General features: G+C 37.9%; 1 long non-coding RNA gene across 1 annotated transcript; it reads right to left on the bottom strand.

Moving 5' to 3' along the window:
• Positions 1-1,314: 1,314 nt before the first annotated feature.
• On the bottom strand, positions 1,315-7,353 carry LOC124170214. Its single transcript, XR_006867373.1, has 4 exons — positions 7,139-7,353; positions 4,377-4,466; positions 1,815-1,904; positions 1,315-1,632 (listed from the first exon to the last, which is right to left on the bottom strand). It is a non-coding gene; the product is annotated as an uncharacterized LOC124170214 (long non-coding RNA).
• Positions 7,354-25,798: the final 18,445 nt, after the last annotated feature.

Below are 25,798 nucleotides of genomic sequence, written 5' to 3'. Positions count from 1 at the left end.
TTGGCCGGGTAGCCGAAAATGGCTATTTGGAAACTAAAAATTCCAACAAAGCATAAAGACAATAAAACTTAGTCTTTTAACATCGAACTCAATATCTCCAGTCTATCCAATCCGCTTCAATAGGTTCTTGGAAACAAAATACAAGGGGAAAAGTTATTAAGCAACATAAATAAAGTTAAAAGGGCATTTCCAAACAATTCCCAAGTTAAATAGACCACTGGACAGAAACAAATGTAAAAACAGCAATAGCAATGATTATAACTTGGAATGCTCAACCTTGATCATATAGGTAGATGGGTAAAAATCTTCCCTCAGGAGGAACCCGAGAAATTTTCTAACACAGAATGTATGTTCTAAATATTTGGTTTGGAAATGAGTTCCCTATACTTTGATGCGAGCTACACAACGTTATCACTCCCGCTTGGATAAATCTTGGTGACGGGGTGAGTAATTCAAAGATAGGGTTAACAAGTGACATGAATGTTCATTTAATTCATAAAAATGCAAAACATCTGTAATCAACATATCTGAAGATGGAATATAATACAAAAAAAGATAAAGTGGCAGACTAGAAAAATATTACCATCTCAAACCCTGGCCTTTCAAAACAAAAACGCGAAATGCCACCACTAGGCCAAATCGACCTTAAAGGCAAATTTTTTCTTTTAATTCAACGTAACCATATTTTTCATGCTTTTTTCTCTCAAACCAGGGCATATATGGACAAAACCCTTGAACTAACCCTTCAACAGTATTCCTTTCAAATAAAAAAGTTTTCATCTTCTTTCTTGACGACACTTACAAAGAGTATCCCTGTCAGTTACTAAGCTACTTAACTGCCTGTCACCAGCCCCATCATCATTGTGAACAAATTGCAACTACGCAATAGTCTTTAAATCACTCTATATGGCAAAAAATGCTTTAATATACCTAATTATGACATTTAAACAACGCATGGTGGATTTTTTCCATTATTAATTCAATGAACTTGGCAAAGAGAAAGAACAGAAATCATTCTCAAACCGAAACATTCATCAGGCCACCTCAATACACTCTAGCATTTCGATTGCCAAAAATTAAAGCAAACACGAAGCTAAGACTTAATCTTCTAATGAAACTCAAGGCAAAACAATAAGTGCAATTAACCAGTGCCATACACTGCAACACAAAAACCATATTCATAATAAATTGATAATGATACTCACATGGAGATTGTAATTGCGGAGGTAAAATAATCAACAGTCAACTATTTATACTAAACCACTTTCAAATGTAGAACTCATTTCTATTACTTTCACCTCCCACATGAATTCAAAACTATCTATATTGGAGGACACAAAAAATCCACATCACATTTGTCACAAGAGCTTCCATTAGTCCATCAAACTTCTGAATGAACATTATATAGATGGGAGAAATTTTCCACCCAGCTAATCAACTTGCAGTCATAAGCACCATTATTCTTATAAACATTATCGCAACCTTACATTGGACTTCCATCTTGCCACTGCGATTAGTCAAAGCCACAATGTGATGGTGGCATTTAAATAATCTAGACTTTGGATGAATTTTTCTCCCATTATTAATGCAATGAATTTGGCCAAGAGAGAGTTAGAATAGAAGCCATCCACACTAAAAAATTAAGAAGTCAACATTATTATTCTTTAACATTTTCCCCAACGAACATAATAGGCACCGATCTGGTAAGACTTACTATTTAAATAAAAACCAAGACAAATAATGAGTGCTAATAAACAGTTCCATACCTTATAACACAAAAACCATACTCATAATAAATTGATAATGATACTCACTTGGAGATTGTGGAGGTTCAGTCCAGGGAAGCTAAGTTTGTGCAGAATGGGATGGCTAGATCTTCACAGCTCAATCACCAGGACAGAATCCTGAAAAGGAAAGAAAGCAACCGTGTATTCATACAACAGAGTATCACAAATAAACACGTTGGCAGTACCTTTCCTCACCATACAAAAACAGTTCATACAGCTTCAACTGTGTAACATGTTGTCATCCTATGGCGAGACAAATTGGAAAGTTAAGATGAAATCTAGATAGCAATGTTATCAGGGCAGACAAATAGTCATTGCAGTAATAATTCTAAGGAATAACGTTAGGATTATTACGGAAAAAATTTTCATTTCAGCGATTCCATCCTAATGAAAAATGGGTAACACCACAGGCAACAATTAATACCTTATTTTGAATCTACACAGAACACTTACAGCAAATCACTGACTGACCAATATTGACAAATATATTTAAAACATTTTCATATTATCACAGAAGAGTTTAATATGCCCACAAAATATGATAGCTGATTGATGGTACACATGAACCCTACTCTTGACTTCCAATATTTCATTATGATACGAAAACTTTCACCCCATCAAGAGGTCATCATAGCACATGGTACATGAAAACTAAAGTACTGACATAAAACTAGCAAAAATCATTAAAATCCTCAATAAAAAACAAACAGAAATGAAGACACGACTAAATAGCACAACGGCAAATTATAATATACTGTATTTGAATGAATATAGTCCCACCTTTTTTTTCCAAAAATACCCATGGTAAAAATAATGAGGGGACTATTTTCAAACCTTTATTTTTCTTTTTTTTCCCTATAACTCAAGCCTCAAAACTAGGGGGGGGGACTATATTCAATGAAATACTGTAAGTAGGACTATTAAATACCATTATTACCTTCCAACATTAACTATGCTGAAGTTCTGCAAACCACAAGATAATACATTATGGGAAAAAATGATGGCCATGGTATATATAAAATATAAATCTTAGTAAAAAAACGAAGATCTAAGCAGACATAAAAGGAATCACTTCCAAAAAAATGCTTTTTATATAACCGCTAACAAACAGGAAAGCTGATAATAAATTGCCATGGATCAAACTTCATAGGCTATCCTATTGTATGAAACCAACAGTTGTCTATGAATGCAGACGATCACAATACCTCCACTACAAAACAGTTAAATACTCACCTTAGTATTAAAAAAAACTGAGAAAATATTTTTTTGTACTTATAACAACAGATTTTTAACTCACATATGAGACTAAATGACATAATTAGACTCTGAACACGCTTCCTTACACACAAATAAAACCACAAGCCCTCGAAAATCTAACAAGTATTCTGATATATTAAATGTCATATCTCAATAGTCAAAATTTCGGCACACCACATACATTTAAGTATTTAAGGAACAGAATTTTATCGCACTAATAATCCATTAGTAATGGAATTTTAATATGATCCCTTGTAGAGTTGCTATCTTTGGCTTCAATAATACTGAAATTTTTTATTTCTACATAACTAACCTAAGAATTAAGAAATGATTGATAACTTTAAAAACAAAATAATTGGATTAAAGACTAAATATTGACAATCACATAAAACTTAGTCAATTCAATAACATCCAATTGATGGATATTGCGATATTGCATTACAATGATCACGAACATAAATTACATCTGTTCAAACTAAGCATACAGTTCTTGCCTCAACTTTTGCATTTATGAACAATGGAATCATTTTCATATTTTTCATGTTCCTACCATAAAAAACACTGTAGCAATCTCTCTTGCCTCCACCCATGCATTTATTTTAACCATTTTCCCCTATAGCCATTATTACAATATAAAAATTAAATCAAAATGTAAGCAAACAATTTGGCATATGAACTCCAAGCCAGAATTCCAACCATCATTTAAAAGCGGGGTAAAGAATACCTATCTATTCAATTACTTACAAAATAAATAACATATGATGTAAATAATTTAACCTCAATCACTGTCAAAATTTTAATAAACGTCTACCACTTTCACATCCAACAAATGAATTTAATTGTAACTGGTTCGGTAGTGACAAACTATCTGCATCGAACTTCTTACATGTGGCTTCGAATGATGCATCACACTATTTAATGGCCGATCTACAGATGAGAGAAATTTCCAATGAGATCCTCAACTGCCTGTCACAAGCATCATAATACAAGAGAACACAATTGCAACAATATACTAACTTCCAACCTCCCACCCTGATAAGTGACAGCATTTATATGCTGTTTAAATGTGTATAATTAAATTGGATTTCAACTGCATTTATTTGCATTAATAAATCAGTTAACTTCACCAAGAGAGAGAAAAGAGAAGCAATTTACACCAAAACATTCACAAGGCAACATCAACATACTGCAACATTTCCCCCATCAAACGTTAAGGGCACCACGTAGGTAAGATGTTCTACTTCTACAAAGGAACTAAGACGAAAAAATCAACCAATTCCATGCACTGAGACACAAAAAACAAAATCATAAGAAATTGATAAGGATACACACTTGGAGATTGTGGAGGTTCAGCTCAAGGCAGCTAAGTTAAAGCAGGATGGTATGGCTAGATATCCACAGCTCAGTCACCACGAGAGAATCCTGAAGAGGAAAGAAGGTCACCATATATTAATAAAATGGTGTATCAAAAAACATTCACAAAGGCAGTATCTCTCCTCATATCAATTTCAGATACGTCTAAGTAATGTGCTCTCGTCCAATGGTGGGACAAATTGTTACGTTGAAATAAACCATAGAGTACAATTTCATCTAGGCAAAAAAAGGTTTGGATCATCATGTAACGAATTTAACTTGTGTGCAGCTATGATCATAAATTGGTTATTTACACCGCTGGAAAGAGATAATGCCATTTTTCGAATCTAAGCAGACTCTAGAGTTTATTACGGCCCAATATCGGAGACAAAATTTAAACCATTTCCTTAATATAACAGAGGAGACAAAATTTTAAGCATTTTCATATTATCACAGAGGAGACAAAATTTCCAGCATAAAATAATAGCAGATTGATGATACACACGACTGCCTACTCATGAAGTCCTATAATTTCATCATGATACGAAAACTTTTACCCCATCAACAAATCATTGTAGCACACGGTATATTAAAACTAGAATACTGTCTTAATACGGGCGAAAATCGATTGAAATAGTTCGTAAAAACAGGCTGGAATGATGACACGACTAAATAGAAACAGTGTAACAAACGTAATACAATCGTAAAATATAAAAATCCAGACCTCCAGCGTTAATTACGCCTAGGTCCTGAAAACCAAAAGATTACGGACGAAACACGGTTCACCAAGAGATAAAATTGTACCGAGGAAAATTGTAACAATCATAAAATCACTCCCTTCCCAAATACAAACATAAAATAACCGCGATTCATTTGTTGGAAACCATGAAGTTGAACAGCTGTCAAATATTAACTAGTATAGCATTCATAAGTACGAAGCTAGAGTTGCTCGCAGCTCAGAAAAATCAAACCTTCCAACTGCCTACGAAACATCAACTGAACACGTTGGAACTACAACAGACAGATCCTTACCACATCAAATTACTTCACCAATTACGATCATATTCGTCAATGAAGGTCAATAACAGAAGCACTCTAGAAGAAGAATAATAAGCCGAAACAAAACATCTAATCAATGGCAAGAATACGTTTGTTCACGACTCCTAGAAGCCTTTAAGTTCAGGCACAAGCAAATAACAGAAACACTCATTACATGGGTCATACAAACGAGAAATCCACAAGGAATTCTTTGTCCCATTACTTATTTCACATGCCTCGAAGTAATGTGGTGACTACTTAACGGCAGCTACATAAAAAAACAGATTTAAATCTCGTAACTATTCCCAGCAAGACATTTTACAAACAATGAATAAATTCCTATAGGAGTTATGGTTGATTAACGCATTGAATTACGCACTACTAATTTCAAGAATTATTCATAACTATGAGACGACTACAAATTTTAAATGCAACAACCCTTGATATCGTAGGAAAAGTAGTACAAATAGAACCGTCAGGCAATGTTTATCCTCCAAAATATTATGTCGAACTTCTTAGATATTATGAGACTAACGTAAACCATTTTCATTATTTCATCATTGAAATACGAATGAATAGCTGATAATACATCATCACGAATAAAAATATAAGGGTTATACTAGCGTACGAAACAAATAGTTGCCTTGAGTATGATAAAGTTCACAATAATTCCATGAGAAAAGAACAAAATATGCACCTTAGTGTTAACGTCATACACACGAGACCAAATCTTAATAACAATTGCCTACATTTGGAACATGGCCCACACTATTCACGATTCCTAGACTCCGGTCAAGTTTTATGTAGTATTGCTCTGCGTAATTCCTGAAAATTTCTAATTTGTACTCTAGGAAAAACATCGCAATCATAGCTCTCGACGAAGACTAGAAACAAGCTCGATTGACAAAATAAGGTGACGCCGTGTTGATAAACAAATGAAACTACGTGTATAGACACAGATGTGGTTTCCTTCAGTGATACATCACCACATAGAAATTAAACAGAGGCAGGAATGTATTACTAAAATGCCGGCGAATAGCTAACACCAACATAAATCGGCACCGACAAGTAACAAGACATGCGTTTTTCATTTCCATTGAATTCTATGTAAGCACCATATCCACTACTACGTACTTACGGCTACCCACTATTGAAAATTAACCAATTCACTTTTGAAATTCATAAACGCATACCTCAGGCCTTCGCCATTACTCTGTATAACTAAATATAACATAAATCATGACCATTCAAATCGTTAATGAAATAATCGCGACGTATTTCCAGTGATAGTGAAACGACAAAAGGAGTGATCAAGCCGAAGACATTATAGTTGAGTATCACCCGACATAACTGATCTATCTGGCTTAAACGAGAAGCACACGCTCTATATTTCGTAAACTGAGGCCCTTGCAAACTACGTATTCTAACACAAGACAGAATTCAACAGTGAAAGCAAGCACGCAGTAAATGCACACGAAGCCATAACACAATCAAACATAAATCAAAAAAGAGATAAATTAGCAAACAAAAAGATCTTCTCCCATTGCGGACAAAAAATCATTTGGAGCAAGTACCCGGGCAGAGCACAATCATTCTAACTCTCCTGGAGCAAGAGTAGTGGCGCCAAAAACTTAGTTATACGACGTCTGATTAAAACTTCACTCCATCAAAACAGTAACATACATATGATTACTTGAACTTACTCAGGTTGGAATGCACACTCCCACAAGCCCTGATTGCGATGGAAGATGAAGAGCCCAGCGAGAGGAATGCTATTAAAACTTCAGAAGAAGACGGCTCTTTCGAAGATGACAACGCGAGCGATGAGCAGGAAATGAGCTAATTTTGGCGCTAGCGCGCTAGTCAGGACAAGTTTCAAGAAGATTCCACTAGATAGCGGGCGAATTCAAATTTCCCCCACCTCGGCTTAGCTCACCCTCCCACAGACCTACGACTTCGCTTCTGCCCCCCCTCAGAAAGAAATCTTGGATCCACCCCTGGCCATGGACGTCACCATTATTTCAGATGGGAGTTCAATCAATTTATGTTCGAAGTCCACACACTTCCAAAAATAGAGCAGTAATTAGTGTCATCGCAATATTAACGAAAGGATTTTTTTTAGTTAAAATCTTTTCATACAGTTCCCAGCGCCATATACGTGAACTAAATCACCAAATTCGAAGTCTATCCCCACCCCTTCTTCATGAATACCTCCCCACTCCTCTGTCGAAACCAAGTCCCTCTCCGTCTTCGTTGGGATGACTCACAAGCATGTCAGTCAGGGTCACGAGCATCTCCCCACCCCAACCCCTTCCACGCCATCCCCACTCCATTGGATCGGAGCGTGGGAACGGCGACGACGCAGTTTCTCACAAAAGCGGTCTGTTTGCTGCAAGCGGGGCCAGCAAACGCGAACCACTCCTTCTCCTTACATTCTTGCCTCCCCTCTCACAATCTTAGTTCTTCTCTAAAGGCCGTTTTACACGGTACACGGAATTGCGCAGGTTAGAGCTGCATTAATTTCTAAAATGGCGTGGAATTGTGCGAATGCATGACCGAAATTAGAACAGGGGCTATTTTGCCTTCTCGCATCCACGCATTCTCGCATGTGTTCTAGCAATTCACCGCTTTACACGACGCAATTTTGATTGCGCCTTCACACGTACGTCAGCGTGTACCGTGTAAAACGGCCTTAAGATTTGGGCTTAATGAATCAAATCAATTGGGTGATTCGGTTCACTGATTCCATCACATCTTTATTGTGATTCTCATTTATTCGTTAGAATGCATAACTCGTCAATCACGACAACGACTTCCTTGGTGGATGACGGAAGAATAAGCATTAACAAGGAAGCAAAGCTTCTTGGCAATGGAGAATAACCTGATTATAGAAAGATCGCACTTGGAATACGTCACTTAAGTGTGGTACTCGTACGAGGTGGGACTGCGAGACGAAATCAACGCATCACAGTGGAGTGCGACCAAATTCGAGATGAGTTGATATAAAGAAATTGCAGTGTTTCCGATATCTCAAACGAGTTAGGAAGGGGATCTCTTCACGATCGTAGTGTGGACCATAAGCCAAATTTACATCGCAAATTTAAAGACAATTTTTTCTAAGACGACGCGAAAATTCCTTCGCTTTCGGTCAAATTAATGAATACTGGATTATGAGACGAAAATAAAGGAAACACTTCTAAACGTAGATATCTAAAATACCATTATTTCTCGTAATAAAAGGTGTGGAATTGGTGACTTTAATAATACAATTAATTGCGTCAATCTCGAGGAAAACTCATTGCGTGTTCATATTTGTTCTATTGTTCCAAGCTGAATTTACTTACAGGAAAAATCGCGAGAGTGATGTTAGGGATCTGATATCTTGGAAGGTTACAACAACATGGCAATAAAACTTCAGGAAAAGAATTGAGTCAACAATTCGGTCGTTTGAAAATATATCTGGATGAAATCAAGATAGGATTAGAGTTTTCTTTAGCAAATGTTCAAAATGACATTGACATGTCGATATCAATTTCTGAAACTTTATATGTAAAGTATAAAATGGGTCACGGCTCTCTTCCACATAGGCCCGGGTTCGAGAGATGTTCACATGTAAAGATTTCTCGCATCATGACTTCGCACGTGTGATCCCTCCCAGTGGCGCCCACTCCATGGGGCCTGACGGGGCCCGAGCCCCCACAAAAATTCGTTACAGATGTGAGGAAAAATGTGTCAGGCTTGTCAATTTTCCCCGGAATGTCCAGATATCGGCATTCCAGTTATCAGAGTTCTAATATTGATCATATGACTTCTAAAATGCTTAAAAAACATCAAACTCACTACTTATAAAATTAACCGGGGCAAGGTCCCCGGTTTGGCACCCGGCAATATTTTTTTTGAGTCGGCACCACTGATCCCTCCGTACCAAATGCCACATGGTATTCGAGTGGATAAAGGCTCTTCATTCCCGTGCCTTGATTCGTGGGACACAGATTAGTCTCATTGCAAAGCAATATTCTTTCTCTCTAATAGTTTTTGAATTCGTTGTTGCAACTCATCCACACTCGTTTAATTTAATTACTAAGGATTTTTCTTAATTTCACACGGCGGGATCCAGGATTTTGTTACGGGGGGCACAAGGATAACCCGTATCACAAAACGAACGCAATGATAACGGAACCATATTAAAAATCTTGCATATTTTTTTCACGGTCTTGGGGGGGAGTAGTCGCCCCCTTCCTCCCCCCTAGATCCTACCTTTTCACAGTAGTTTTGGGATTTTAAATGGGACTCCGAATCGCGCCTTGCCACGCGAGTTTGAGGACTTGTATATTAACTAACAAGTGAATTTCATGGTTTTGTGCCCATCCTCGTCCCAGCCATTGCTGCCCATGGCAGTTGCTTGGCAGAGAAAAAAACTCAAGGGGGAGGTGTAAGAGATATCTTGAGCAATTGCCTCCTTTAATAGTAAAAACAAATAATTAAGTCACTTATGAAGTCTAAGAAAGTTTTATTTAAACTGACCATACACATACACAAGACAATGCCATAATATGATAATAAAAAGTTACATTGGTGATTCAGCAATGTTAGGCAATGCGGGTGGCCCCACTAGAGGGGGTTGCGCGCCCCCTATAAGTGCAAGGGGTGGTTCCACACGAGGCAAGCAGCACTCATCCTAGCTTTGAAATGAAACGCAGTCTTTCGCCAGACACAGGCCAAACACACTGGACAGTGATGAGCGCTCTGAGCAGAAACTGGGATAGTATTCAGGACACGAACATGCTATTATGCAAACAATAAAACTACTAGTTAGCAATGTTTAAACGAAGGGTTAGGAATTATTAATTCCTTGGTAGGACCCTGCTAATGAAATTGGAAATGAGTTAACGACCACGTCTTTATTTACATAAAATCTGGTACTACTCAATCTGTGATAAACACCCTTTAATGATTTTCTGTGGTCTTCACACGGCCTATTTACTTTACAGCGTTCAGGAGTTCGCTTTCAAAAACTATGAATTACCTCCGATTTTAAATTTCTGTCTATTTAGTAAATCCTTGATAGCATATCTTTCTATCCTAAATTCTATCCTAATCTGATTTCTTGACCAGCATATTCTTTTGCTTGACTAAGATGATATTCCTCCATTATTCATTAACCTCTTTATTTTATTTTGGTTTCGTATGCCAATTCACTTCCCTGTTTCCAAGCAACTGCGATGATAAGCAAATGATAGCGGCGTAGCAAGAGAAGGGGCCTTGACCCCCCCAAATATTAAAACCCAATGACTTCCCTTCGTAAAGGAAAACAAAACATCGAAAAATCTTTCATTTACAAACAAATTATATGACTGAAGAAGTTTCATTCGATAATTAAATGTGTAAAGATTTTTTTTAATACCATCTACCCGCTACACTCATTATAAAAAAAATTTCCACCCTGGTTTTGGACCCCCCGAACGAAATTCCCGGTTGCCCCACTGGCGTATTTTGATTCATCATCAGTTCTCTCTCCGGAGTATTGTCTCGCAAACATTTTTCTTTGCTCGACAAAAAGAGTATTCGTCCAATGTTCATCCACCGCTTTTTTTGTTTCGTGTGTAAATTCTCTCCGTAGTTTCAATGTTACGGCGATGACAAGAAAATGGCCGATACAGGGAATAAATAGATACATCAGCTCTCTTCGTAGTATTATTGTTAGTGGTACAAAAGAAGGAGGGGATGGAGACGAGGTGTAGAGTAGAACAAGTTCTTTCTATGCTTTTTCTAGTTTATTCGCCCGTTATGACGTGCAAGTGTGAGATTACTCTTATCTCTCTGACCACACTTCCCTATCAATCACGGCGACGCACATAAAGTGAACGCTATCAACATTGTCCCTTGCAGAGTATAATGTTTTTTTGACCACCAGCCGAATGTCTTTTGTCCAGTAAAGCAGCGGAAAATCAATTCGAAGACTCGATGCCGAAATAAAATCTATTCTACGATAAATAATGTCACTGGTAGGTATGTTGAAAACAGTAATGTATGAGTAACAAATTCACCTCAAAATACTTAAATAAAAATTTGAGATTTGAGGATCTCATATCCATTTACTGAAAAGCGTACATATAATGTAACAAAATTTCCTCATCTCAGGTTATCACGTTTGGTTATAATCATTAGTTGCACGAAGGTGGGAACGCTTCCACCAATGTGCTGCATTGGTATTTTACTCGTTGTCTTAGAATTAAAACAAAGATGTATATAATCCATCGATTTGAGTTCAAAGTACTCATATTTACCAAGCACAAGATAATTGGAGGTACAAGCTATTTACTTCTACTTCCTATGTCCCCGCTTTTCCGTAATATTTCAAGGAGTAAATGCCATAATTTTATATTCTGTATCTGGTGCCCTCAAGTGAGTACAAAGCATTTGAGTGGGAGGATCGCTCCCTAAGGTTGCGGATTGAGACGCGATCGGGCGATAAGGGTCTGCCTCCGAATACCCGCCCCCCTCCGCCATGATGGCCACCCTCAGTCCACATTAACCAGATATAACCCTAGCATTTAGGATGATAGCATTTAGGAGAGGCAGCATTCCTACGCTTTATCTCAATAGAGTTCTTGATGAGTCAAATCTCGCGTCTGCACTCATCACGGCTGGCCAGTGGTCGTCACTGCCACGATGAAGTTCTTCGTTTTGGAATCGGCCTTGTAAGTGGAGCGGTTATATAAACTGGAAGTCTAAAGTCTTGGTTATCCGACACATTAACACGCAATAGTAAATGTCGGTACGTATGACATTCAGAATGAACGCCAAAATGGGTCATGTTATGCCCAACATGTGCGAATGCATGAACTGAAAATATAACCTATTCTAATATGATTCATAAATTCCTACATGCTTCGGTCCACGGTAATCGTTCGTGCATGATCCATAATTTTTTTAATCTCCGAAGTAAACATGTCTTCATTTTTCGTGTATACAAATGCGTCTTCAGTTTTCTTGAATAGCTCATATTATTCAATAATAATTTGTATTCTCAATGCACACCGCATTTTCCAAAAAGTGTTTCCTTTACTTTTGTTATAATTAGCTCTATTCAGTAAATATTAAAACTACGTGTTATATTGTGCTGCTAAGTTTATTGGCGGATATAGGTAAATGCCAATATAATTATGAGAGAGTAGAATGTATTCATTTATTTATAATGAGAAGTCTTGAAATTTAATTTCTCTCAGAAGAAGCTCACAGCAGAGGTTATAGGGGGTATATCACGGGAGAATGATATCAATTAATGTAAATAGATGCGGAGAAAGACGGAGAGCTATTAATAATAAAATAAAAATAGATGTTCATCGATCCCATTTCGGTGAAAAAAATTAAATCCATAATATGAAATATTGGGAGGCTATATTCAGTTCCGGATCAACGGGGGGTAAGGGGGAAGGTCCCCCCATTTGGTCAAAACACACATTTGAAGTTATTACTTTGTATAGAAGTATTTTTTTATATTTTCCTTCATATTTACCGACTTTAAGGAATTGAAATGCAAATTAGCTCTAAATTACTTAGTAGGACATACTACTTGGTAGAAAAATGTTCACTCGCTGTTGGTATTCTACAATCGAGTGATAGATACAGAGATGTTACAGGCAGTGGCGCCGACCTCATGGGGCCTGAGGGGGCCCGAGCCCCCTCAAAAATTCTTCAAGGGTGTGAGGAAAAATGTTTCAGGCTTGTGAATTTTTCCCGGAGTGTCCAGATATCGTGATTTGAGTTATCAGGGTTCAAATTTTGATCATATGACTCTTCTAAAATGCTTAAAAATCTTAAAGCTCCTTACCAAACTTACAGAAATTCCCGGGGCAAGATCCCCGGTTTGCCCCCCCCCCCCCAATATTTTTCCTAAGTTGGCATCCCCGGTTGTAGGGGGCCTGTACCCCTTGGGTATCCAATTTACACCTGATAGAATCGTAATCTCCACCCCCCCTTGCCCCCATCCTTGATCCGCCACTGACTGTAATCAAAGGATTATAATTGCTGAGCAGAGCATAAAGTTATGCGCGCATTACTATAGTCTGGGCATGAGAATAAACTTGAAATAAAATTGGTATTATTGAATGATAAAATGCGAGAGAGGATTTTAATCAGCAAGCCATGAAGAATTTCTACTAAAAGATTCTTACAAGAAGAGGTCACATATCTTGCCCCGCCTTTTTACGACATCAATTTTCCAACGCAACATTATTAGGTAAACACGGATGGAAACCCCTGTCAGAACGTTGATTGAAAATATACTCATACTCTTCCATAAATTCAGGAGAATATGCCATATCTTATGAACGCTAACATACTACGGTAGGTACATCAGATCATATAAATAAAATAAGAGAGATATACTGTAGAAAAGCCAGATTCAGAATGTCTTTTTTTTCCACCATAAATAAGGGAATATAACGGTAGCATAAGAACTCACAAACAGATTTGATGACATTTAGTTTACTCTACTAACTTATTTATACCTTTAATTTTGTTATTATTTCCAACAGCATGTGGTTACATAATTTGTAGCATTATGCGTCATGTTTTATGTACCATGTGGTGTGCATGTGGGAATCCAATTGAATTCTGGTTATTAATCATCCCCTGCCAAACACCCTAGAGGTAGCTCGCAGGTATTATGTAGATGTAGATTTATTGTAGCTTATTAAGATACGTATAACTTAATGAGTGTTTCTGAATTTTTTCTTATATTATTTCCATCAGTATGTTTTGTTTGTTACAGCTTTTTCGGCATATAACCGTAATGAGATACATCGCAAATGTTCCCTTTGCATGAATGTGTCATTGAAATTTGTTAGTGTCCGTGACGCTATTTGGACTGTGTGGTGTGCATGAGGGAATACTATTTCATTCCGCATGCTGTTGATTGATCACCCCCTGCCAAACACTCCAACAGCCCTATGCAGTGGCGCCGACTCCATGGGACCTGAGGGGGCCCGAGCCCCCTTCAAAAATTCGTTATTGGTGTGAGGATAAAATGTGTCAGGCTTGTCGATTTTCCCCGGAGTGTCCAGTTATCGTGATTTGAGTTATCAGGGTTCTAATATTGTTCATATGACTCATCTAAAATGCTTAAAAAACTTAGAACTCACTACTAATAAAATTTCCCGGGGCAATATCCCCGGATTGGGCCCCCACAATATTTTTTCTAAGTCGGCACCCCTGGCCCTATGTCTGCTTGTTCGACCCTATAGACGCAGTTTAGCCAATGGGGCCAATGCCCTTCCTCGGCTGCTTAGGTCGACCCTATCCCATCCCCTCCAGGACGTCATTCAATGCTATTTGCAGTGTTTTTTTTTTAAATATTTGTTGCTTATCTTATAAATCTTAAGTTGGGAATGAATTCTTCTTTTTTCGCTCATCAGATGGAAATTCTAATCGGAGTTCTGGTGTTAACTGATAACCATTCAGTTTTATATTAGCCGATATGGAATATAAATATGCTAAATCCGTAAATATGAATGCTACAACTTCGTTTCGCAGTTCTTCGCTTCTTGCTCAGAAAAACAGAGGGAATTCACTTTATACGTTTTAAAATCTATGGTAACAACAAATTTATGATCATATAAAACATGGCTGTTTCAGTCAGTTGATCATGGACTCACGCCGTGAAGAAGTCTTGTAATCCTTCTTTAACTTTCTCCTTCAGCGGCCGGGGAAAGGTATATGCGTCCCGCTGCGTTGGGTCCTTGCCTTGGGACGGCTGCGAACTTCTGCCTCTCGTCCATGTAAGAGAGCTTCCTACATGGGAGGGATAAATATTTTCAAGGGACTCATATCGTGAAAGAATTTACCTCAACGAGGTTCCGGCGCGAAAGATTTTAATTAATATTTATCGTCGTTTTTATTGGTTTTCCATTGTTATATTATATTCTTCCAAGGCGCCGACTCCATGGGACCATAGTAGGCCGGAGCCCCCTCGAAAAATTCGTTATGCGTTGAGAAAAAAATGTGTCAGGCTTGTCGATTTTCCCCAGAGTGTCCAGAGATCGAGATTTGAGTTATCAGGGTTCTTATGTTGATCATGTGACTCTTCTTAAATTCTTAAAAGACTTAAAACTCACTACTTTTAAAATTTCCCGGGGCAAGATCCCCGGTTTGGGTCCTCCAATATTTTTTGTAGATCAACATCCCTGTATTCTTCCTTATTTTGTAATGTAAGTACGTATTTTATAACTTTGTACATTCTATTTTTTTGTTTTTCCGCTAAACTATGTTTTTCACATAGTACATCAGTATTAAGCATTTTAAAATAGTTGATTTTTAAAAACTTTACGAACAAAAGAGGGAAGATTATATATAAATGAGTAATTTGATGCGGAAGTGTCCATATTGCTGGAATTGATGGCTAACAATTCCAAATGTCTGTAATTAACCCACCACTGCTTGCTCCGAAGCTGACTTGAAACGCTTATGGGCGGAGAGGTTAATTTCACCTTCTTCATAATGTAATAACGGAAAAAAACCTTTATCCGCCTCCCCTTCCGGATGGCCGGCCAAAAACTCGAGAAAGAAACATTTAATTTGTGGTCGCGAGTGTGTGATTGAATTGACTCCAGATTCAAAATGAAGAAGCTTATTTAAAGATCATGGTGTTCGTAACTTGGTCATAATTCAGCAAAATAGACTTCTTTTTCTCTACTCACATACAAAGAAATGGGTTAAGAAATACTCCGCAGTTATGTTATCAATTCACTTTAAATATTAAATTAAATTAATATAAAATACTACCTAACGGAAGTAAAAAGTAAGTGAACAAATATCTTGGCCTGTTTACAAGGTACAAAGGTCTGTTTACAAGATGGATTTAAAGTACGAGTTTGGTGAATTTGTTTGCGTGAATGATTTTTGTGGACTGGAACAAGGGCGTACCCAGGTTCATAACTGAGGCAGGGGGGGCAGGTCAAGTTTTGACATTTGAAAAAATAGTTTTATTTTAGTTGCATTTCTTATACCATTCATATTATTTTTCGCGGGTTTAAAGAGAACTCGTTGAACACTTTCATTTAAATTCAGTACTGATTTTCCTGAAAGACTTTTGAGGTTTTTGCTCCCCCACCTCCTTCCCTCGCTGAGTTCGCCCATGGACTGGAATGCAACATGTACTAATGCATTAATCATGCAGCAAAAGATTCCATTTCCTATTCATGCATTCGCACAAAAGGATATCACATGATCACATGGTTTAATTTTGGCGTTCATTCTTGCTTTCATACATACAGGCATTAGATCAATCGTGTTAATGTATCGCGTAACCTATAGACTTCAAATTGAGAATTTCCGTGCCACCTACGAGGCCGATTGTAGAACGAAGAACTTCATCGTGGCAGGGACGACCATTGGCCAGCCGTGATGAGTGCAGACGCGAGATTTGACTCATCAAGAACTCCATTGAGATAAAGCGTAGGGATGCTGCGTCTCCTAATTGCTATCATCCCAATCGCTTCGCTCTTATCTGGTTAGTGTGGACTGAGGGTGGCCATCATGGCGGAGGGGGCCGCGTAATCAGAAGCAGACCCCCATTAACATCCATATCGCCCGATCGCGTCTCAATCCGCAAACTCAGGGAGCGATCTTGTAATGCAATTCTTCGAAATCACTTGAGGGCACCAGATACATAATATTAGAGTAGGATATTTTTTCCTTGAATTTATATAAAAAGTGCAGAAAAATAAAGCAAAGAGCTTGCACTTCCAGGTCTCACTAGTAAGGAAAATAGGCTTCCGACTCCGTCGCACAGAAATGGGAGTCTTCCCACCCTTATCAAACTAATCATACTAGCCGAAGATCATAACCCGAGTTGAGAGAATATTTTTTCATAGACTGCGCTCTTCATTAAATGGATATGAGAATCTCAAATCTCATATTTAGGTTAACCCATTAACGGCCAAGGGTAATATTCGGTAGAAATATTTGAATTTATCATCATATTTAGTCTTAATAGATACTAGAAAAGAAATTTTGAAAAATTTGGGGCTCTAAAAAATTTATTTATACCAAAAAAATAATGGTGCGTTTTCGCACCTTTGGCGGAATGTGGGTACTTCGGTTAACATACCGTGAAAAACTAAAATCTTTTTCTTTTCCACCTTTTTAATTTATAAACACATATAAACGCATAATTTAGTATTTAAGATCATTAAGTAACCGTTCATACTCTAACAAATCCCATTTATAAATGAAAATTGTTTGAATATAAGGGCACATTACATTTTACCCAAAAATATACATTGTGCCTATTACATTACCTACACCTTTCCTTGTTACCTTTTTCTCGATAATATGACCTACATTAACTTCTTTAGTGTCTGCTAGTAAGGAATTAAGAGAAGGTTTGTCTTTTTTTCGGATTTGATGGTCCTTCTGCATGTATTTCTTAGTGATTGCCATAACTGAATCGGTCACCTTTGATTGACGTTAGCGCGTCATATGATCTTTGAGAAATCAATTGGAGACATTTTGAGCCAACTGGCCCTCCTATAGAATTTCAATGAATTAGTTAACACACTTTCCAGTAAATTGGTAAACAATGTCCACCACCACTTTTTCCCTCTGATTTTGATTCTATAATTCGCGTCTGCATTATCGTGATGGATAATCCACCAGTGGGATTATTGGAATGGCAAAAGCTGGGGAATAGTTATGCCTTTTCTTTCAAATGGTAAATTGGCTATTTGTTGCTGGCCACAATTGCAACAGAGGTTTCATTCCGTTTGACCGCGAACAATTCAGATTCCTCGTCAAAAGCATGATCAATTTTCGGAGGTTTTTTCCAAAAGCTTTAGTCTTCAAGCGGGCACTTTCCAGTTACCCGAGTGGTTCAAGTTGCAAATTGGAACAAGGAGCATGTATAAGAGAAGTTTTCAATAAATAACCGATGCCGAGTAATATCGGGAATTATTTTCAAGAGATGTGAAACAACGATAGCTCCTAATCCTACCTTCACTCCATTAGAGTTTGATTGATTTAGCCCCTGCATACGAAGACAAATTGGATGAGGTAAAGAGCAAAGGCACCCTAATTTGAACCCTAATCAAACCGGTTTATTTTGTATCAGCATTTTCGCTGAGTGGCGTCCTAAATACGGAACCGTTTGCTCATCCATAGGAGGGCTATGAGAAAAAATTCTAAACTGCAAAAAATTAGCATTCAGCATAGTAAATATTGGTCTCAGCTTTGCATATTTGTCCGTTTTGTCGAGAGAAAAGGTGGATATTTTCCTTTATCTCTTTCTACTCATAGTTTGATGAACTAATTCAACCCATTTATCTTTATAATATCTTTAGACAAGTCCTGCTGCAGGAGCACATGATACCTAGAGAGAATCAAAATCTCAAGACACTTCTCAAGTCTACAATACTAATTGTAACTGATGCCTACTGCTATAAGTAATATATATTCCTTTTTTTGAAAAATATACCATTCCCTCCCAAACCTCGTCATCAAGAAATCGGAGGAAAATGTCAGATGGAGACATACCTCCAAATTCACGTCTTATTTTTTCGTCATACTCCTTCTCTTTTGATATTGGACGACACAACAACTTAGCATCAATATCCTTTTTCCATTTTGGAAAATTAGTGCCTTTTATCAGATGACTGGATATCTTTTTTGGTTCTCTGATGGCTTTCCTTCTTCTTCTTGCGCACTCAGCCGGTGCTCCACTATGCCATCGCCTCGATGCGTTTGCAATGTTACCGCGATGTCATTGTTAATCGGCTTCGCAGTTCAAATGTTACAATCGACGTCTTCTTCATCAGTCAAGTTCTTAACGTCTGGCGGTATTTAGACAACATCCGTGGCGTCATTCACAGAATCCAGGGTTTCCTCTAAAGTGGTCAGGATATATTGGGTGGACATACACCATCTTTTATTATCCACCTACAGTAGTCTCGGAAAATTTGATGAAATTAAAAAGATAATTTTTTTCACTCCTACGTCGCCTGAAACGTTGATATTGAAGATGTAGAATCACCCATTTACACCCGTCATACCTAACGAATGCGAACAGACCAATGAGACTAACTTCTTGAAGCTTTCTTCTAGTGTTTGAAGGTAAAATCCATTGAACTATACATAGCAGTGATCCGTTTTTGAATGACCAGCGCTGTTTGAGAAACAGTACATTACACACAGTTGAAAACCGATAGGTCTCGTGGCGGGGAATCGAGCTGCTCATTAGTACACAACTGCTAAAAGAAGCCAAATTTTAGAAGACGACAGCTGTGAGACCAATAAGATAAGAAAGTACATTTTATGATATTTACAACCCAGCAGGGATAAAATTGATTCACCGAACACTTACAGGGCGGCGTACAATATTAGTGACCAAGGTTTGCTACATTTGTCTCTCGGTACGGTGCCTCAGTCCTAATCCGCCATACCCCATAACGCCAAAGGTGCGAAAACGCACCATTATATACAAGTGTCAAAATTGAACATCTCTAAATATATTATTTAGTTTAAAAAAATCTGAGTAATTAAGCATTATTAGTACACTTATAATACTAGTATTAGGATTCATAAATATTCTTAGTGCACTCGTAAATAAATATTAAGTAGAGATAGCCCTCGATGAGCTAGAAATTTAGTAAACTTGAAAAATTATAACTAAATAATCACGTCAAAATTATTAAAGAAAATGGATTTAAAAATAAGTTTACCATCTAAAGGCTAATTTACCATGGAAAAACTATTAAATAACGGTGTAAATATTTTTTCACGAACTAATAAAAAAATGGTGCGTTTTCGCACCTTTGGCCGTAAATGGGTTAAACCAGAGGAGTATTTTGCGGAGAATGTGTTATTCATACGGTATTGACTATTACAATTAGCAACATTTGAGTAACATTTTTATCGTAAATAAATTAAAATTTCTTCATTAAAACGACATATTCCTTGTAAGTGCTACAGTATACAGTTCACGACAACTATAATATGCGTCATTGTATCTTCATTGCTCCTGTGTCTATTGTTTAGATGTTTATGTCTCCTCTCGATGCTGTACTTACCCGTTTAAAGGCAATGTGGGACATACATATATTTTAATATCCCATTAATTCACTTTCTTCCTTGGGATGGAAAAAATAGCCATAGATTCAATACATTTGCTATTTCAACATGCATAGGCGGATCTAGGGGTGGGAATACACGGGGGCATGTGCCCCCCCTGACACTTAAAAATATGCAAGTTTTTTAATAAGTTCCCATTAACATTGCGTTCCTTTTGTATTACGAGGTATTCCTTTGACCCCCCCTGACAAAAAATCCTGGATAAGGCCTTGCCTGTCCCCCCCCCCCCCGAAAAATCCTCGTTCTGCCCCTGAAAACATGCGTAAAGTCAGAAATTCAGCGAATCGATATACCACCGTCTCCATAGACAAAATACGTTCAATTAGCGATCACGGAAAGAATTTGCTCCGCAACGGAGAATCGAGTAAGCGTCTTCTTTCAGTGTCTTTTTTAACCAAATTAACCATATTTTACGGACGGCAACATGCTACGGAGGATCAGATGACATAAATAAAATAAGAGAGATAGACTGTAGAACAGACAGGTTCAGAATGTCTTTTTTCCCACGATCAATAAGAGATTATAACGGCAGCGATAGAATTCATAAATATATTGTATGGATTGTAGTGTAGCCTACTGAATTACAAGGGTGCAAATATAAATTAAGACTGGGGGTACAACTAATACCAAGATGTGTAGTGGGAGGGAATACTCACCAGGATAAGCGGTAAGTGCGAGGTTAATGAGTTGCGGAATTTTAAAGATAAATGGTTCAAAATGGTGTAATTTATTGCTTTCTGAGGGATATTTTATTCATCTATGTAAAACATAATGCATGTTTCTTAATTTTATTATTATTTCTAACAGCATATGGTAGTATGATTTGTTAGTGACGCTTTTTGCATCGTGTGGTGTGCATGTGGGAGTCCAAATGCATGCCGCATGCTGGTGATTGATCACCCCCTATCAAACACCCTTGAGGTGGCTCGCACGCTATTATGTAAATGTAGATGTAGATGAGAGAAACTATGAAAGCATTGGAAAGGCCTTGCTCTCCTCTTCACCTCCCCTCCATTCATTCCTTCTTTTGTCCTGTCAACAACTACACAATTGAGAGAAGTTGTGGATAAAAATACAGGGGCCATCTGCCATAATCGCAACTACATGGAATCTACGAAGGAGAATAATATTATCTATCCATTCATATAACCTTGCATGGATTCTTATGGCAATACATAACCGTTTGCTAGTTTTGTCTTTGCATGAATGAGCACGACTTTATTTCTAATAAGCATAATATTTCCACGACCGTACAGTGTGTATGTGGCGGTCCTCTTCCAAGCTGCTCGATCACCCCCTGCAAAACACCTTAGACGTGACTTGCAAGGTATTACCTACATAGTACCTTGCGAGGCACCTCTAGGGTGCTTGGCAGGGGGTGAAAAATCACCAACATGCAGCATGCAAGAAGAAGGTATTATGAAGTTGTAGATGAAGTAATGAAAGAAAAAAAGTTTGATGAACATCGGACGAATATCCTCTTCGTCAGGTGAAAGCTAATGTTTGTGAAATTATACTAGAAAGTAGAATAGAAGAGGATTTGAGATAGAAATGTAAACCCATATAGATTTATTACATCCATAGAGATTTCAAATTAGCAGACATATATAGGTTTTTATTGTAAAGATCTGAACGTCGTAAAGTAATTAATCCATGGTTAAAGTCACAAAATCATCGAATGGTAATTACGTTAGGCAAAATAACATCTGATTTAATTTTTATCAGGAAGTGATCGACTTCAGTCTCAAATATCATTAGAAGGCTACCACCAACGAATTAAGAATTACCAAATTTCCGTATAAATATTGCACCGACCAAAAGTTTTCTTTGCGTGGCAATACGTTCGCGTCCTGAGCACCCTTCCAGCACCAATAGCAAGTGAATGAATTTTTTTATGAATCAGCATGTATATTCTTCTGGTATGCGTAATATTTCTATGACCGTGCGGTGTGCATGTGGCGGTCCTCTTGCATGCTGCATGTTGGTGATTGGTCACCCCCTGCCAAACACCCTATAGGTGGCTGTTAGGGTATTATGTAAGTAGATGTAGATGCCTTGCATATGCGTATTATCAGTTTAAATTAAACTTTCTTAAACTTTGCAAGTGACTTAATTATTTTTCATCCCGACAAAAGTGAGGTAGCTCAAGATGTCTTTGAAGAAGAAAAGATGGATACAGAATGTATTTGGTTCTGTATGAGGTTAGCGATAAGACTCAACAATAGGTTAGTTGCCTTGCAGTGGCATCAGATTTTCTCTCTATCTTCAGGGGATCTTCTGAATCTGAATAATATAAACTGAAAGAATTGCAGTGATGGAATTTAGAACGGACCGATTAAGATTCTAATTTTTTTTCGTTCTATGGAAGACTATAACGGAAGCGATAGGCCTTTCTAACAGCTTATTTGCCTTTAAGTGCATTCAGATAATCCCCTGAAAATGAATAGAAAGTCGTCTTTCGAAACGTCTACATCTACATGATAAAATTCGAGTGATAGAGTTTAGAACAGATATATTTCGATTGTCATTTTTTATCATTCCATGAAAGACTATAGCGGCAGCGATAAGATTTACTAACAGCTTAGTTGCCTTGCAGTGTGTTCAGATAATTCCATGAATATGAAGAGACAGTCGTCTTTTGAACAGACGCTGATACAGATGGGGGGGGGGAAATACAGATGGGGGGAACAGCGCAGGGGGCGCGCGCCCCCCTTTGCGAGGTCGCTCACATTGCCGAACATTGTTGAATCACAGTTGTAACTTTTTTGTATCGTAAGATATTGACTTCTATACGTGTATAATGAGTTTAAATAAAACTTTATTCAATTTCGCACGTGGCTTGATTAATTTTTTATTACGATATAAGTAAAGGTAGCTCAAGATATCTTTTGCGCCCCCCCTTCATTTTTTTCTATATCCGCCACTGCTTTCGAACCATCTACATGGACATAATACCCTGCGAACCACCCCTTAGGTGTTTGGCAAGGGGTGGCTAATCACCAATATGCAGCATTTCCACATGCACACCACAAGGTCATAAAAATTTACGTATAGGTATAAAGAAATTTTACTTCCACATTCGTACAAAGGCAAAACTTGCAGACTGCTCGTGGAGGCAATCTGGAAAATAAACCTAGAATACACGTAACGTGCTGCGAGAGATACAAAGAAAATTCAGAAATATGCATTTCATAATGCATCGTATGAATCTCCGCGCATGCATCCGCGTTGAGTTGTCCACGCGGAGCAACTCTGAAAAAATTTCCAACGAACGCGATAAAAAATTTCGTTTTTACCGCGCTCCGGCCTCATCAGTACAAGGAACCATGACTCATTTCCTTATATAGGAATTCAGGTTCATAAAATTTTGTACGGTCATAGGAAATCACAATATACTTGCGAGCACTCGCGGTTTATGACCCTGAAGATCTCGGTTCGACTCTGAAAAAATCCCCTACCCACGCGACAAAAATTTCGTTTTTACAGCATTCAGGCTGCATAGGTGTAAGGAACCATGTTTTATTTCCTTATTTAGGAAGTCAAGTTCATGAAATTCTCCACGAGCATAGGTAATCACAATGCAATTGCGAACACAGGCAGTAATTGATCATGAATACCTCCGTTCGACATTGAAAAAATTTCCAACACACTCGAAAAACATTTCGTTGTTACAGCGTTCCGGCGTTGAGTTGTCCACGCGGAGGAACGCCCGGAAGCCGAGACTTATATGAAGAAACGCGGCGGAAAAGTCAGATCAAAGTGAATGCATCAGATAGTGGAGTACACTGCATCTAAACTAACCTATAAGTAAGTCCGACCGCAAGTGCTTCTGTAGGAAAAGAAATGAGGCGGTTCTCAACAAAAATTCCAACAGCTGAACATGCATTATACATCCGGCGGTGAAGGTATTTTAACCGGCACACTTATAGAGAGTTTTGATTTTAGGAGTACGCCGTTACGACCCAACTACAGCACTGCATTCATTTGTTTAATTACAACTTGGGAATTCCTTTCTTTCCCATTATTTTCATATCTATCAGATAGTGGAGAACACTTCTTCTAAACTAACATATAAGTGTCGCTTAGATGAATATAAAAAATTTATTTTATGATATATATGTTACTCAAATGTTGCTACGAGTCAGTACCGTTTGAATAACATATTCTCCGCAAAATATTCCTCTGGTTTAACCAAAATATGAGATTCTCATATCCATTCACTGAAGAGCGCAGTCTATGAAAAAAAATTTCCTCAACTCGGGTTATGATCTTTGGCTGTAATGATTAGTTTGATGAAGGTGGAAACACTCTCATGTGTGTGCAACTGAGTCGAAAGCCTATTTTCCTAACAACCAACCTAAGCAATCAACGCGAAGATAAATTCGTTTTTACAGCACTCCGGCTGCATAGGCATAGGAACCATGTCTCATATTCTTATTGGAAGCCAGGTTCCTGAAATTTTCCACGATCATAGGGAATCATAATATGCCTGCGAGTATGGGCGGATATTTAACCCTGGAAACGTAAGTAAGGGCCGTATCCAGAAACCATGCTTCAGCTTGTAGCGGCGCGCACCGCTGAATGCTGTATCCAGAAACCTCACTACTCCAAAACGCTCCAAATGGGTGGGGGCAGTGTTGCCACATTTATTTTGGGCTGGATTGATGACGTAGACGAATTTAGCGACATTTTGAGTCCCTACTATGCGGGCTTTGAGAGGAACTAAGGGCGACAATTGAATAACGAATATCACAACGCGACTTTGTTTGTAAGCAAAATGGAAACGGGTTGGAAGAAGAATCTCGGCGTAGAAGAAGAGTTTGATTTTAAAACTAATTATTGATAGGAAAGTTGTATTGGAGTGCAAGAAAACCAATGCTGTGAGTCTTTCTTTAAAGTCTATGGCATGGAAGAAGGTGGAGGTTGAATTTTAATCGGCACGATGGCGTAACGAAGGTAAGCACATTATTAGGCCGTGATTTGTGAAATTTCAGCGGAGAATCTTTTGTCTAGTTCTTAAAATCTGAATGGAAATTATTGATATAATTTCTCTTTTTTAGTGGTGTTCGTGGAAATAAGATGTCTTAGGAGATGCGGTATCTCACACGGAATTTATTCTCGGTTCCATGGGATTTTCTTGGTTCTTCAAGTTTCTTCTGTGAATCTGGTTCCGTTCATTATGTGAAAAGTGTCCCTTTAAATCGGCAAAGTTATCATTGAGAACCAGCTGGTACATG

The sequence above is a fragment of the Ischnura elegans genome, chromosome 13 (assembly GCF_921293095.1).
Source record: "Ischnura elegans chromosome 13, ioIscEleg1.1, whole genome shotgun sequence".
Classification (NCBI taxonomy): domain Eukaryota; kingdom Metazoa; phylum Arthropoda; class Insecta; order Odonata; family Coenagrionidae; genus Ischnura; species Ischnura elegans.
Note: the sequence above shows the minus strand (reverse complement) of the source record. Positions and strands in the feature narration are given on the sequence as shown.